Source organism: Camarhynchus parvulus, unplaced genomic scaffold, assembly GCF_901933205.1.
Source record: "Camarhynchus parvulus unplaced genomic scaffold, STF_HiC, whole genome shotgun sequence".
NCBI lineage: Eukaryota > Metazoa > Chordata > Aves > Passeriformes > Thraupidae > Camarhynchus > Camarhynchus parvulus.
The window spans coordinates 1-17,016 of NW_022148563.1; the positions used below are offsets into that span (position 1 = coordinate 1).

A 17,016-nucleotide genomic window follows, 5' to 3' on the forward strand; every position below is an offset into this window, starting at 1 on the left:
CTTGGCCATTACTCCCTCGGTTTATTCCCAATTTTTATCCCCAGATTCCCATGTTTATTCCCACATTCCATTCCCGGATTTCTGGCCTTTAGTCCCAGATCTCCTGGCAGTTATTCCCAGATTTCATTCCCTATTTCCCATTCTTTTTTCCAGATTTCATTCCCAGGTTTCATTCCCAATTCCCTGGATTCCATTCCCAGATTCCTGGGGTCATTCCCAGATTTATTCTGGATTTATTCCCAGTTATTCCCACATTTTATTCCCAGATTTATTCCCAGTTTTTCCTCCTCACTGTTCCATGGCCAGCAGCCATGAGTCCAGCCTGTCCTGCTGCTGCCATTGCCACATTCCCAGATTTATTCCCACAATTATTCTGGCTTTATTCCCACATTTCTGGGTGTTTATTCCCAGATTTTTGAGGTCATTCCCAGATTTATTCCCAGTTTTTATTCCCAGATTTCCTCACTGTTCCATGGCCAGCAGCCGTAAGTCCAGCCTGGCTGCCATTGCCACATTCCCATTGCCCTACCCAGATTTATTCCAGGATTTCTTTCTGGGTTTATTCCCAGATTTATCCCCAGATTCCTGGGGTCATTCCCAGATTTATTCTGGATTAATTCCCAGTTATTCCCACATTTTATTCCCAGATTTATTCCAAATTTTTCCTTCCCACTGTTCCATGACCAGCAGCCACCAGTCCAGCCTGTCCTGCTGCCGCCATTGCCACATTCCCAGATTTATTCCCACAAATATTCTGGATTTATTCCCACATTTCTGGGTGTTTATTCCCAGATTTTTGAGGTCATTCCCAGATTTTATTCCCAGATTTATTCCCAGATTTCCTCACTGTTCCATGGCCAGCAGCCTCGAGTCCAGCCTGGCTGCCATTGCCACATTCCCATTGCCCTACCCAGATTTATTCCAGGATTTCTTTCTGGGTTTATTCCCAGATTTATCCCCAGATTCCTGGGGTCATTCCCAGATTTATTCTGGATTTATTCCCAGTTATTCCCACATTTTATTCCCAGATTTATTCCCAGATTTCCTCACTGTTCCGTGGCCAGCAGCTGTGAGTCCAGGCTGGCTGCCATTGCCACATTCCCAGATTTATTCCCACAATTATTCTGGATTTATTCCCACATTTCTGGGTGTTTATTCCCAGATTTCTGAGGTCATTCCCAGATTTATTCCCAGCTTTTATTCCCAGATTTCCTCACTGTTCCATGGCCAGCAGCCGTGAGTCCAGCCTGGCTGCCATTGCCACATTCCCATTGCCCTACCCAGATTTATTCCCGGATTTCTTTCTGGGTTTATTCCCAGATTTATCCCCAGATTCCTGGGGTCATTCCCAGATTTCATTCCCAGATTTATTCCCAGTTATTCCCACATTTTATTCCCAGATTTATTCCCAGATTTCCTCACTGTTCCGTGGCCAGCACCTGTGAGTCCAGGCTGGCTGCCATTGCCACATTCCCAGATTTATCCCCACAATTATTCTGGATTTATTCCCACGTTTCTGGGTGTTTATTCCCAGATTTCTGAGGTCATTCCCAGAGTTATTCCCAGTTTTTATTCCCAGATTTCCTCACTGTTCCATGGCCAGCAGCCGTGAGTCCAGCCTGGCTGCCATTGCCACATTCCCATTGCCCTACCCAGATTTATTCCAGGATTTCTTTCTGGCTTTATTCCCAGATTTATCCCCAGATTCCTGGGGTCATTCCCACATTTATTCTGGATTTATTCCCAGATTTTATTCCCAGATTTATTCCCAGTTTTTCCTCCTCACTGTTCCATGGCCAGCAGCCGCCAGTCCAGCCTGTCCTGCTGCCGCCATTGCCACATTCCCAGATTTATTCCCACAATTATTCTGGATTTATTCCCACATTTCTGGGTGTTTATTCCCAGATTTTTCAGGATATTCCTGGGTTTATTCCCAGATTTATTCCCAGATTTTATTCCCAGATTTATTCCCAGATTTCCTCACTGTTCCATGGCCAGCAGCCTCGAGTCCAGCCTGGCTGCCATTGCCACATTCCCATTGCCCTACCCAGATTTATTCCAGGATTTCTTTCTGGCTTTATTCCCAGATTTATCCCCAGATTCCTGGGGTCATTCCCACATTTATTCTGGATTTATTCCCAGTTATTCCCACATTTTATTCCCTGATTTATTCCCAATTTTTCCTCCTCACTGTTCCATGACCAGCAGCCGCCAGTCCAGCCTGTCCTGCTGCTGCCATTGCCACATTCCCAGATTTATTCCCACAATTATTCTGGATTTATTCCCACATTTCTGGGTGTTTATTCCCAGATTTCTGAGGTCATTCCCAGATGTTATTCCCAGATTTATTCCCGGTTATTCCCAGTTTTTATTCCCAGATTTCCTCACTGTTCCATGGCCAGCACCTGTGAGTCCAGGCTGGCTGCCATTGCCACATTCCCATTGCCACATTCCCAGATTTATTCCAGGATTTCTTTCTGGATTTATTCCCACATTTCTGGGTGTTTATTCCCAGATTTCTGAGGTAATTCCCAGATATTATTCCCAGTTTTTATTCCCGGATTTCCTCACTGTTCCATGGCCAGCAGCCATGAGTCCAGCCTGGCTGCCATTGCCACATTCCCATTGCCCTACCCAGATTTATTCCAGGATTTCTTTCTGGCTTTATTCCCAGATTTATCCCCAGATTCCTGGGGTCATTCCCACATTTATTCTGGATTTATTCCCAGATTTTATTCCCAGATTTATTCCCAGTTTTTCCTCCTCACTGTTCCATGGCCAGCAGCCGCCAGTCCAGCCTGTCCTGCTGCCGCCATTGCCACATTCCCAGATTTATTCCCACAATTATTCTGGATTTATTCCCACATTTCTGGGTGTTTATTCCCAGATTTCTGAGGTCATTCCCAGATTTATTCCCAGTTTTTATTCCCGGATTTCCTCACTGTTTCATGGCCAGCAGCCGTGAGTCCAGGCTGTCCTGCTTGCCCCGCATGGCCTGCATGTCGGCCAGCAGCAGCGCCACACGCTGTCCTGCCGACGCCGCGCTCCTCCCCCCTTCAGCGACGACACCTGAGGGGAAAACGGGGAAAAAATCAGCAAAAATGGGAAAAAAGGGAATCTGGGATGGGGGAAATGCTCAGGAGTTTGGGGGATTTTTTCCAATTTTTTTCTGAATTTTTCCAATTTTTTTCTGAATCTTTTCTGATTTTTTTCTGAATTTTTTCCAATTTTTTTTGTGATTTTTTCTGAATTTTTTCCTGAATTTTTATGATTTTTTCCACTTTTTTCCGATTTTTCTCTGAATTTTTCTCCATTTTTTTCTGAATTTTTTCTGATTTTTTCCAATTTTTTTCTCAATTTTTTCTGATTTTTTTCCAATTTTTTTCTGATTTTTTTCCGATTTTTTTCTGAATTTTTCCAATTTTTTTTTTTTTTTTTTCTCAGTTTTTTCGACTTTTTCCTGAATTTTTTTCCGATTTTTTTCTGGATTTTTTCCGAATTTTTTCTGAATTTTTCCAATTTTTTTTCTCAATTTTTACTGATTTTTCCCTGAATTTTTATGGGGTTTTTCCACTTTTTTCCGATTTTTTTTCTGATTTTTTCCTGAATTTTTTCCAAATTTTTTCCTGAATTTTCTCCGATTTTTTTCTGAATTTTTCTGATTTCTTTCCAATTTTTTCTGAATTTTTTTTCCAATTTTTCTGAATTTTTTCTGATTTTTTTTGAAATTTTTCCATTTTTTTCTGAATTTTTTCTGATTTTTTTCTAATTTTTTTCTGAATTTTTTCTGAATTTTTTCTGATTTTTTCCTGAATTTTTTCCAATCTTTTTCTGAATTTTTTTCCAATTTTTTTCCTCATTTCCTCTGATTTTTTTCTCAATTTTCTGGACTGTTTTTCTGATTTTTAAAGGGTTTTCAAGCGTTTTTTTTTCTTGATTTTTCCTGAATTTTTAGCAAATTTTGAAGGATTTTTTGGGGAATTTTTCTAGCTTTTCAGGGAATTTTGGGGTTTTTTTGGGATTTTTTTTCAGAATTTTGGGCGGATTTTTTTGTAGAATTTTTGGATATTTTTTCAGATTTTTAGAACAATTTTTGGGTTTTTTTTTTTGGTTTTTTTATGATTTTTTGGCGATTTTTTCAGATTCTTAAAATAATTTTGGGGGTTTGTTTTTAGAATTGTTTTAGAATTTTTTTGGATATTTTTTTCAAATTTTTAGAATCATTTTTGGGTTTTTTTTAGGATTTTTTTGGCAATTTTTTCAGATTTTTAAAATAATTTTTGGGGTTCTTTTTCAGAATTGTTTTAGAATTTTTTTAGGATTTTTGGAGGATTTTTTCCAGATTTTTGGGGGATTTTTTCAGCATTTTTTTGTGATTTTTTAGAATTTTTTGGCTATTTTTTTCAGATTTTTAGAATCATTTTTGGGGTTTTTTTTTAGGATTTTTGGGGGATTTTTTCCTGATTTTTTGGGGTTTTTTTGGAATTTTTGGATTTTTTGGGCTGTTTGGGGTTGTGTCCCCATGGCTGTGCTTTGTGATTTACACCTGAGGGAAGCGGGAAAAAATCAGCAAAAATGGGAAAAAATGGGAATTTGGGATGGGGGAAATGCCCAGGAATTTGGGGATTTTTCGATGTTTTTCGAATTTTTCCAACTTTTTTCTGAATCTTTTTCTGATTTTTTTTTGGAATTTTTCCGATTTTTTGGTGATTTTTCTGATTTTTTTTTAAATTTTTATGATTTTTTTCCACTTTTTTCCGATTTTTTTCTGAATTTTTCTCCATTTTTTTCTCAATTTTTTCTGATTTTTTTCCAATTTTTTTCTGATTTTTTTTTTCCGAATTTTTTCTGAATTTTTCCAATTTTTTTTCTGATTTTTCTTCTGATTTTTTTCCTGAATTTTTTCCAAATTTTTTCCTGAATTTTCTCCGATTTTTTTCTGAATTTTTCTGATTTTTTTTCTGCTTTTTTCTGAATTTTTCTGATTTTTTCTGAATTTTTCTGATTTTTTTTCCAAATTTTTTCGGAATTTTTTCTGATTTTTTTCTGATAATTTTGCAATTTTTTTGTGATTTCTTTCCAATTTTTTCCTGAATTTTTTCCAATTTTTATCTGAATTCTTTCCAATTTTTTCTGAATTTTTCTGATTTTTTTCTCATTTTTTCCTGAATTTTCTCCGTTTTTTTCTGAATTTTTCTGATTTTTTTTCCGATTGTTTTCTGAATTTTTTCTAATTGTTTTCTGATTTTTTTCTGAATTTTTCCAAATTTTTCCTGAATTTTTTCCGATTTTTTCTGAATTTTTTGCAATTCTTTTCTGATTTTTAAAGGGTTTTTTTTCAGCGTTTTTTCTTGATTTGTCCTGAATTCTTTAGGAATTTTTAAGGATTTTTTGGGGGGAATTTTTATAGCTTTTCAGGGAATTTTGGGGTTTGTTTGGGATTTTTTTTCAGAATTTTGGGCGAATTTTTTTGTAGAATTTTTGGATATTTTTCAGATTTTTAGAACAATTTTTGGGGTTTTTTTGGGTTTTTTTAATGATTTTTGGCGATTTTTTCAGATTTTTAAAATAATTTTGGGGGGTTTGTTTTTAGAATTGTTTTAGAATTTTTTTGGATATTTTTTCAAATTTTTAGAATCATTTTTGGGTTTTTTTTAGGATTTTTTTGGGGATTTTTTCAGATTTTTAAAATAATTTTTGGGGTTCTTTTTCAGAATTGTTTTAGAATTTTTTTAGGATTTTTGGAGGATTTTTTCCAGATTTTTGGGGGATTTTTTCAGCATTTTTGGGGGATTTTTTTTAGATTTTTTTTGGCTATTTTTTCAGATTTTTAGAATCATTTTTGGGGTTTTTTTTTAGGATTTTTGGGGATTTTTTCCTGATTTTTTGGGGTTTTTTTTGGAATTTTTGGATTTTTTGGGCTCTTTGGGGTTGTGTCCCCATGGCTGTGCTTGCGACGACACCTGAGGGGAAAACGGGGAAAAAATCAGCAAAAATGGGAAAAAATGGGAATCTGGGATGGGGGAAATGCTCAGGAATTTGGGGATTTTTCCGATGTTTTTCGGAATTTTTTCCAATTTTTTCTGAATCTTTTCTGATTTTTTTCTGAATTTTTTCCAAATTTTTTTGTGATTTTTTCTGAATTTTTTCCTGAATTTTTATGATTTTTTCCACTTTTTTCCGATTTTTCTCTGAATTTTTCTCCATTTTTTTCTGAATTTTTTCTGATTTTTTCCAATTTTTTTCTCAATTTTGTCTGATTTTTTTCCAATTTTTTTCTCATTTTTTTCCGATTTTTTTCTGAATTTTTCCAATTTTTTTTTTTATTTTTTCTCAGTTTTTTCGACTTTTTCCTGAATTTTTTTTCCCATTTTTTATGGATTTTTCCCTAATTTTTTTCTGAATTTTTCCAATTTTTTCTCAATTTTACTGATTTTTCCCTGAATTTTTATGGGGTTTTTCCACTTTTTTCCGATTTTTTTTCTGATTTTTTCCTGAATTTTTTCCAAATTTTTTCCTGAATTTTCTCCGATTTTTTTCTGAATTTTTCTGATTTCTTTCCAATTTTTTCTGAATTTTTTCCAATTTTTTCTGAATTTTTTTCTGATTTTTTTCTGAAATTTTTTCCATTTTTTTCTGAATTTTTTCTGATTTTTTTCTAATTTTTTTCTGAATTTTTTCTGAATTTTTTCTGATTTTTTCCTGAATTTTTTCCAATCTTTTTCTGAATTTTTTTCCAATTTTTTTCCTCATTTTCTCTGATTTTTTTCTCAATTTTCTGGACTGTTTTTCTGATTTTTAAAGGGTTTTTTTTCAGCGTTTTTTCTTGATTTTTCCTGAATTCTTTAGCAATTTTGAAGGATTTTTTGGGGGGAATTTTTCTAGCTTTTCAGGGAATTTTGGGGTTTTTTTGGGATTTTTTTTCAGAATTTTGAGCGGATTTTTTTGTAGAATTTTTGGATATTTTTTCAGATTTTTAGAACAATTTTTGGGGTTTTTTGGGTTTTTAATGATTTTTGGCGATTTTTTCAGATTTTTAAAATAATTTTGGGGGGTTTGTTTTTAGAATTGTTTTAGAATTTTTTTGGATATTTTTTTCAAATTTTTAGAATCATTCTTGGGTTTTTTTTTGGATTTTTTTGGGATTTTTTCAGATTTTTAAAATAATTTTTGGGGTTTTTTTTCAGAATTGCTTTAAATTTTTTTTAGGATTTTTGGAGGATTTTTCCAGATTTTTGGGGGATTTTTTCAGCATTTTTGGGGGATTTTTTTTAGAATTTTTTTGGCTATTTTTTCAGATTTTTAGAATCATTTTTGGGGTTTTTTTTTAGGATTTTTGGGGGATTTTTTCCTGATTTTTTGGGGTTTTTTTTGGAATTTTTGGATTTTTTGGGCTCTTTGGGGTTGTGTCCCCATGGCTGTGCTTGCGACGACACCTGAGGGGAAAACGGGGAAAAAATCAGCAAAAATGGGAAAAAATGGGAATTTGGGATGGGGGAAATGCTCAGGAATTTGGGGGATTTTTTCCGATGTTTTTCGGAATTTTTTCCAATTTTTCTCTGAATCTTTTCTGAGTTTTTTCTGAATTTTTTCCGATTTTTTTGGTGATTTTTTCTGATTTTTTTCCTGAATTTTTATGATTTTTTCCACTTTTTTCCGATTTTTTTCTGAATTTTTCTCCATTTCTTTCTGAATTTTTTCTGATTTTTTCCAATTTTTTTCTCAATTTTTTCTGATTTTTTTCCAATTTTTTTCTGGATTTTTTTCCGAATTTTTTCTGAATTTTTCCAAATTTTTTTCTGAATTTTACTGATTTTTTCCTGAATTTTTATGGGGTTTTTCCACTTTTTTCCAATTTTTTTCTGATTTTTTTCTGATTTTTTTCCTGAATTTTTTCCAAATTTTTTCCTGGATTTTCTCCGATTTTTTTCTGAATTTTTCTGATTTCTTTCCAACTTTTTCTGAATTTTTTCCAATTTTTTCCTGAATTTTTTTCTGAATTTTTTTCTGATTTTTTTCTGATTTTTTTCTGAAATTTTTTCCAATTTTTTTCTGAATTTTTTCCTGAATTTTTTCCAATCTTTTTCTGAATTTTTTTCCAATTTTTTTCCTCATTTCCTCTGATTTTTTTCTCAATTCTTTGGAATGTTTTTCTGATTTTTAAAGGGTTTTTTTTCAGCGTTTTTTCTTGATTTTTCCTGAACTCTTTAGCAATTTTGAAGGATTTTTTGGAGGGAATTTTTCTAGCTTTTCAGGGAATTTTGGGGTTTTTTGGGATTTTTTTTCAGAATTTTGGGCGGATTTTTTTGTAGAATTTTTGGATATTTTTTCAGATTTTTAGAACAATTTTTGGGGTTTTTTTTTTTTTGGGGATTTTTTAATGATTTTTGGCGATTTTTTCAGATTTTTAAAATAATTTTGGGGGGTTTGTTTTTAGAATTGTTTTAGAATTTTTTTGGATATTTTTTTCAAATTTTTAGAATCATTTTTGGGTTTTTTTTAGGATTTTTTTGGGATTTTTTCAGATTTTTAAAATAATTTTTGGGTTCTTTTTCAGAATTCTTTTAGAATTTTTTTAGGATTTTTGGAGGATTTTTTCCAGATTTTTGGGGGATTTTTTCAGCATTTTTGGGGAATTTTTTTTAGAATTTTTTTGGCTATTTTTTCAGATTTTTAGAATCATTTTGGGGGTTTTTTTTTAGGATTTTTGGGGGATTTTTTCCTGATTTTTTGGGGTTTTTTTTGGAATTTTTGGATTTTTTGGGCTGTTTGGGGTTGTGTCCCCATGGCTGTGCTTGCGACGACACCTGAGGGGAAAACGGGGAAAAAATCAGCAAAAATGGGAAAAAATGGGAATTTGGGATGGGGGAAATGCTCAGGAATTTGGGGGATTTTTTCCGATGTTTTTCGGAATTTTTTCCAATTTTTTTCTGAATCTTTTCTGATTTTTTTCTGAATTTTTTCTGATTTTTTTGGTGATTTTTTCTGATTTTTTTTCCTGAATTTTTATGATTTTTTCCACTGTTTTCCGATTTTTTTCTGAATTTTTCTCCATTTTTTTCTCAATTTTTTCTGATTTTTTTCCAATTTTTTTCTGATTTTTTTCCGATTTTTTTCTGAATTTTTCCAATTTTTTTTTTTATTTTTTCTCAGTTTTTTCGACTTTTTCCTGAACTTTTTTCCAATTTTTTTCTGGATTTTTTCCTAATTTTTTCTGAATTTTTCCAATTTTTTTTCTGAATTTTTACTGATTTTTTCCTGAATTTTTATGGGGTTTTTCCACTTTTTTCCGATTTTTTTCTGATTTTTTTTCTGATTTTTTCCTGAATTTTTTCCAAATTTTTTCCTGAATTTTCTCCAATTTTTTTCTGAATTTTTCTGATTTTTTTCCAAATTTTTTCTAAATTTTTCCTGATTTTTTTCTGATAATTTTGCAATTTTTTTGCGATTTTTTTCCAATTTTTTCCTGAATTTTTTCCAATTTTTTTCTCAATTATTTCTTTTTTTTCTGATTTTTTCTGATTTTTTCCCAATTTTTTCCTGAATTTTTTCCAATTTTTATCTGAATTCTTTCCAATTTTTTCTGAATTTTTCTGATTTTTTTCTCATTTTTCCCTGAATTTTCTCCGATTTTTTTCTGAATTTTTCTGATTTTTCTCTGATTTTTTTCTGAATTTTTTGCAATTCTTTTCTGATTTTTAAAGGGTTTTTTTCCAGCATTTTTTCTTGATTTTTCCTGAATTCTTTAGCAATTTTGAAGGATTTTTTGGAGGGAATTTTTATAGCTTTTCAGGGAATTTTGGGGTTTTTTTGGGATTTTTTTTCAGAATTTTGGGCGGATTTTTTTGACCATTTTGAATGGAAAATTCTGGAATTTTTAATGGATCCTGACTGGATTGTATGGAACATTCTGGAATTTTTAATGGATCCTGACTGGTTTGGATGGAAAATTCTGGAATTTTTAATGGACCCTGACCATTTTGAATGGAAAATTCTGGAATTTTTAATGGATCCTGGCCTGGTTTGAATGGAAAATTCTGGAATTTTTAATGGACCCTGACCATTTTTTTATGGAACATTCTGGAATTTGGGACTCACGCTGGTGACTCCTCTTGATGTTCTCCAGGAGCTGCTCCTGGCCTGGTTTGGATGGAACATTCTGGAATTTTTAATGGACCCTGACTGGTTTGAATGGAAAATTCTGGAATTTTTAATGGACCCTGACTGGTTTGGATGGAAAATTCTGGAATTTTTAATGGACCCTGACTGGTTTGGATGGAAAATTCTGGAATTTTTAATGGACCCTGACCATTTTAAATGGAAAATTCTGGAATTTTCAATGGATCCTGACCATTTTTTTATGGAACATTCTGGAATTTGGGACTCACGCTGGTGACTTTCCTCTTGATGTTCTCGAGCAGGCGCTCCTGGCCTGGCTTGGATGGAACATTCTGGAATTTTTAATGGACCCTGACTGGTTTGGATGGAAAATTCTGGAATTTTTAATGGATCCTGACCATTTTGAATGGAAAATTCTGGAATTTTTAATGGACCCTGACTGGTTTGGATGGAAAATTCTGGAATTTTTAATGGATCCTGACTGGATTGTATGGAACATTCTGGAATTTTTAATGGACCCTGCCCATTTTTTATGGAACATTCTGGAATTTGGGACTCACGCTGGTGACTCCTCTTGATGTTCTCCAGGAGCCGCTCCTGGCCTGGATTGGATGGAACATTCTGGAATTTTGAATCTTTAAATTTTCCCAGCTCCTGACTGGTTTTTAATGGAAAATTCTGGAATTTTTAATGGACCCTGACTGGTTTGAATGGAAAATTCTGGAATTTTTAATGGATCCTGACTGGTTTGGATGGAAAATTCTGGAATTTTTAATGGACCCTGACCATTTTTTTAAGGAACATTCTGGAATTTTTAATGGATCCTGACCATTTTGAATGCAACATTCTGGAATTTTTAATGGATCCTGCCCATTTTTTATGGAACATTCTGGAATTTGGGACTCACGCTGGTGACTTTCCTCTTGATGTTCTCGAGCAGGCGCTCCTGGCCTGGCTTGGATGGAACATTCTGGAATTTTTAATGGACCCTGACTGGTTTGGATGGAAAATTCTGGAATTTTTAATGGATCCTGACTGGTTTGTATGGAACATTCTGGAATTTGGGACTCACACTGGTGACTCCTCTTGATGTTCTCCAGGAGCTGCTCCTGGCCTGGATTGGATGGAACATTCTGGAATTTTGAATCTTTAAATTTTCCCAGCTCCTGGCTGGTTTTTAATGGAAAATTCTGGAATTTTTAATGGATCCTGGCCTGGTTTGTATGGAAAATTCTGGAATTTTTAATGGATCCTGACTGGTTTGTATGGAAAATTCTGGAATTTTTAATGGATCCTGACTGGTTTGAATGGAACATTCTGGAATTTTTAATGTATCCTGACTGGTTTGTATGGTACATTCTGGAATTTTTAATGGACCCTGACTGGATTGTATGGAACATTCTGGAATTTTTAATGGATCCTGACTGGTTTGGATGGAAAATTCTGGAATTTTTAATGGACCCTGACTGGTTTGGATGGAACATTCCGGAATTTTTAATGGATCCGGCCCATTTTTTTATGGAACATTCTGGAATTTTTAATGGACCCTGACCATTTTGAATGGAACATTCTGGAATTTGGGACTCACGCTGGTGACTCCTCTTGATGTTCTCCAGGAGCTGCTCCTGGCCTGGATTGGATGGAACATTCTGGAATTTTGAATCTTTAAATTTTCCCAGCTCCTGGCTGGTTTTTAATGGAAAATTCTGGAATTTTTAATGGACCCTGACTGGTTTGGATGGAAAATTCTGGAATTTTTAATGGACCCTGACTGGTTTGAATGGAACATTCTGGAACTTTTAATGGACCCTGACTGGTTTGGATGGAACATTCTGGAATTTTTAATGGACCCTGACTGGTTTGGATGGAACATTCTGGAATTTTTAATGGACCCTGACCATTTTGAATGGAAAATTCTGGAATTTTTAATGGACCCTGACCATTTTGAATGGAAAATTCTGGAATTTTTAATGGACCCTGACCATTTTTTTATGGAACATTCTGGAATTTGGAACTCACGCTGGTGACTTTCCTCTTGATGTTCTCGAGCAGGCGCTCCTGGCCTGGCTTGGATGGAACATTCTGGAATTTTTAATGGACCCTGACTGGTTTGGATGGAAAATTCTGGAATTTTTAATGGACCCTGACTGGTTTGGATGGAACATTCTGGAATTTTTAATGGATCCTGACTGGTTTGGATGGAACATTCTGGAATTTTTAATGGACCCTGACTGGTTTGTATGGAATATTCTGGAATTTTTAATGGACCCTGACTGGTTTGGATGGAAAATTCTGGAATTTTTAATGGATCCTGACCATTTTGAATGGAAAATTCTGGAATTTTTAATGGACCCTGACTGGTTTGGATGGAAAATTCTGGAATTTTTAATGGATCCTGACTGGATTGTATGGAACATTCTGGAATTTTTAATGGACCCTGACCATTTTGAATGGAACATTCTGGAATTTTTAATGGATCCTGACCATTTTGAATGGAAAATTCTGGAATTTTTAATGGATCCTGCCCATTTTTTTATGGAACATTCTGGAATTTGGAACTCCCAGTGGTGACTCCTCTTGATGTTCTCGAGCAGGCGCTCCTGGCCTGGCTTGGATGGAACATTCTGGAATTTTTAATGGACCCTGACCATTTTGAATGGAAAATTCTGGAATTTTTAACGGACCCTGACTGGTTTGGATGGAAAATTCTGGAATTTTTAATGGATCCTGGCCTGGTTTGGATGGAAAATTCTGGAATTTTTAATGGACCCTGACCATTTTGTATGGAAAATTCTGGAATTTTTAATGGATCCTGGCCTGGTTTGAATGGAATATTCTGGAATTTTTAATGGATCCGGCCCATTTTTTTATGGAACATTCTGGAATTTGGGACTCACGCTGGTGACTTTCCTCTTGATGTTCTCGAGCAGGCGCTCCTGGCCGCGCAGGAAGAACGGGTGCTGGAACTCGGTGTCGTCCTTGTCCGGCTTCACCAGCCCGCCCTGCTCGATGTGCACCACCTTCCGGAAGCCGTCTGGGAAACATGGGGAAATCCAGGATAAATGGGGGAAAATCCGGGATAAATGGGGGAAAAATTGGGGAATAAATGGGGGAAAATCCGGGATAAATGGGGGAAATATGGGGAATAAATGGGGGAAATATGGGGAAAAAATCCGGGAATAAATGGGGAAAAATAGGGGAAAAATCCGGGAATAAATGGGGGAAAATTGGGGAAAAATGGGGAATAAATCCGGGAATAAATGGGGAAAAATCCGGCATAAATGGGGGAAATATGGGATAAATGGGGGAAATATGGGGAAAAAATCCGGGAATAAATGGAAAAAAATCCGGGAATAAATGGGGGAAAATCCGGGATAAATGGGGGAAAAATTGGGGAATAAATGGGGAAAAATCCGGGAATAAATCGGGGAAATATGGGGAAAAAATCCGGGAATAAATGGGGAAAATCCGGGATAAATGGGAAAAATGGGGAATAAATGGGGAAAAAATCCGGGAATAAATGGGGGAAATATGGGGAATAAATCTGGGAATAAATGGGGAAAAATAGGGGAAAAATCCGGGAATAAATGTGGGAAAATTGGGGAAACATGGGGAATAAATCCAGGAATAAATGGGGAAAAATCCGGGATAAATGGGGGAAAAATCCAGGAATAAATGGAAAAAAATCCGGGAATAAATGGGGGATAAATGGGGAATAAATCCGGGAATAAATGGGGAAAATCCGGGATAAATGGGGAATAAATCCGGGAATAAATGGGAAAAAAAATCCGGGGATAAATGGGGAATAAATCCGGGGAATAAATGGAGAAAAATTGTGGAAAAATAGGTAAAAAAAATCTGGGAATAAATGGGGGAAAATCCAGGAATAAATGGGGAAAAATTGGGGAATAAATTGGGGAATAAATGGGAAAAATCCGGGAATAAATGGGGAAAAATGGGGAAAAATAGGGAAAAAAGCTGGGTATAAATGGGGAAAAATCCGGGATAAATGGGGGAAAATGGGGGAATAAATGGGGAAAAATAGGGAAAAAATCCGGGAATAAATGGGGGAAATATGGGGAAAAAATCCGGGAATAAATGGGGAGAAAATCCGAGAATAAATGGGGAAAAATCCGGGATAAATGGGAAAATTGGGGGAATAAATGGGGGAAAAATCCGGGAATAAATGGGGGAAATATGGGGAATAAATCTGGGAATAAATGGGGAAAAATGGGGGAAAAAATCCGGGAAAAATGGGGGAAAATTGGGGAAAAATGGGGAATAAATCCGGGAATAAATGGGGAAAAATCCGGGAATAAATGGGGAAAAATCCAGGAATAAATGGGGAAAAATCCGGGAATAAATGGGGAAAAAATCCGGGAATAAATGGGGAAAATTGGGGAATAAATCCGGGAATAAATGGGGAAAAATAGGGAAAAAATCCGGGGAATAAATGGGGGAAAATTGGGGAAAAATGGGGAAAAAAGCCGGGATAAATGGGGGAAATATGGGGAATAAATTCAGGAATAAATGGGGAAAAATCCAGGATAAATGGGGAATAAATCCGGGAATAAATGGAGAAAAATTGGGGAAAAATTGACAATAAATGGGGAAAAAATCCAGGAATAAATGGGGAAAAACAGGGAAAAAATCCGGGAATAAATGGAAAAAAATCCGGGAATAAATGGGGGGAAATCCGGGAATAAATGGGGGAAAAATCCGGGATAAATGGGAAAAATTCTGGAATAAATGGGGGAACATCTGGGAATACATGGGAAAAATTGGGGAAAAATTGAGAAGAAATGGGAAAAAATCTGGGAAAAAATGGAAAAAAACCCGGGAATAAATGGGGAATAAATCCAGGAATAAATGGGGAAAAATAGGAAAAAAATCCGGGAATAAATGGGGGAAAATCCGGGATAAATGGGGAAAATTGGGGAAAAAATCCGGGAAAAAAATGGAAAAAAAATTCAGGATAAATGGAAAAAATCCGAGAATAAATGGGAAAAAATGGGGAAAAATTGAGAAGAAATGGGGAAAAAACTGGGAGAAAATAGAAAAAAATCTGGCAATAAATGGGGAAAAATCCGGGATAAATGGGGAATAAATCCGGGAATAAATGGGGAAAAATCCGGGAATAAACGGGGAAAAAGGGGGGGAAAAATTGAGAGGAAAGGGGAAAAAATCTGGGAAAAAAAGGAAAAAAAATCTGGGATAAATGGGGAAAAATTGAGAAGAAATGGAGGAAAAATCCGGGAATAAATGGAAAAAAAGTCCGGGAATAAATGGGGAAAAAATCCGGGAATAAATGGGAAAATTGGGGAAAAATTGAGAATAAATAGGAAAAATTCTGGGAAAAATGGGGAAAAATACGGGAATAAATGGGAAAAAATTGGGGAAAAATGGAGAATAAATCAGAAAAAATACGGAAATAAATCGGGAAAAATTGGGGGAAAATTGAGAAGAAATGGGAAAAACTCTGGGAAAAAATGGGAAAAAATCCCGGAATAAATGGAAAAAAATCCGGAAATAAATGGGAAAAAATCTGGGAAAAATGGGGAAAAAATACGGGATAAATGGGGAAAAATTGAGAAGAAATGGGAAAAAATCCGTGAATAAATGGGGAAAAAATCTGGGAATAAATGGGGGAAAATCCGGGATAAATGGGGAAAAATCTGGGAATAAATGGGGAATAAATCCAGGATAAATGGGAAAAAATCCAGGATAAATGGGGAAAAAATCTGGGAATAAATGGGGAAAAATTGTGGAAAAGTTGAGAAGAAATGGGAAAAAATCTGGGAAAAAATGGAAAAAATATCTGGGATAAATGGGGGAAAATCTGGGAATAAATGGAGAAAAATTGTGGAAAAGAGGGAAAAAATCCCGGAATAAATGGGAAAAAAATCGGGGAATAAATGGGAAAAAATCCAGAATAAACGAGGGGAAAATCCGGCAATAAATGGGGAAAAATTGAGGGAAAAATTGAGAAGAAATGGGAGAAAATCTGGGAATAAATGGGGAAAAATTGAGAAGAAATGGGAAAAAATCCGGGAATAAATGGGAAAAAATCCGGGAATAAATGGGGAAAAATCCGGGAATAAATGGAAAAAAATCTGGGATAAATGGGGGAAAAATTGGGGAATAAATGGGGAAATAAAGGGGGAAAAATCCAGGGATAAATCCAGTGATAAATGGGAATGAATGGGAAAAATCTGGGAAAAATCCAGGAATAAATGGGAAAAATGGGAAGATATGGGAAAAAATCTGGGACTAAAACTGGGACTAAATCTGGAATAAATCTGGGACTAAATCTGGGAATAAACCTAGAATAAATCTGGAATAATCTTCCCCATTGTTCCCATTTTTTCCCAGGTTTTACTCCCACATGTTCGGCTGCCTGACAAAGCTGATTCCCAGAACTGCCAGAATTCCCATTTTTCCCTTCCATTTTTCCCATGTTTCACTCCCCACATGTTGAGCTGCCAGACAAAGCTGTATCCCATTTTTCCCATTTTTCCCATTTTTTCCCATTTTTTCCCATTTTCCCATTTTTCCCATTTTTTACTCACACATGTTGAGCTGCCTGACGAAGCTGATTCCCAGAATTCCCATTTTTTCCCATTCTTACCCATTTTTTCCCATTTTTTCCCATTTTCCCAATTTTTTGCCATTTTTCCCATTTTTTACTCACACATGTTGAGCTGCCTGACCAAGCTGATTCCCATTTTTCCCATTTTTCCCATTTTCCCCATTTTTTCCCATTTTTTACTCCCACATGTTGAGCTGCCTGACGAAGCTGATTCCCAGAACTCATTTCCCATTTTTTCCATTTTTCCCCATTTTTTCCCATTTTCCCATTTTTCCCAGGTTTTACTCACACATGTTGAGCTGCCTGAC

At 35.1% G+C, this 17,016-nt stretch overlaps 1 long non-coding RNA gene across 2 annotated transcripts; it reads right to left on the reverse strand.

Annotated features, from left to right (window-relative positions):
• Positions 1–3,050: 3,050 nt before the first annotated feature.
• On the reverse strand, positions 3,051–17,014 carry LOC115916934. Of its 2 annotated transcripts, none has more exons than XR_004061651.1 (3): positions 16,998–17,014; positions 13,017–13,153; positions 3,051–3,069 (listed from the first exon to the last, which is right to left on the reverse strand). It is a non-coding gene; the product is annotated as an uncharacterized LOC115916934 (long non-coding RNA). The 2 variants fall into 2 exon arrangements; XR_004061650.1 differs by lacking the exon at positions 16,998–17,014 and adding an exon at positions 16,689–16,714.
• Between the last annotated feature and the right edge of the window lie 2 nt (positions 17,015–17,016).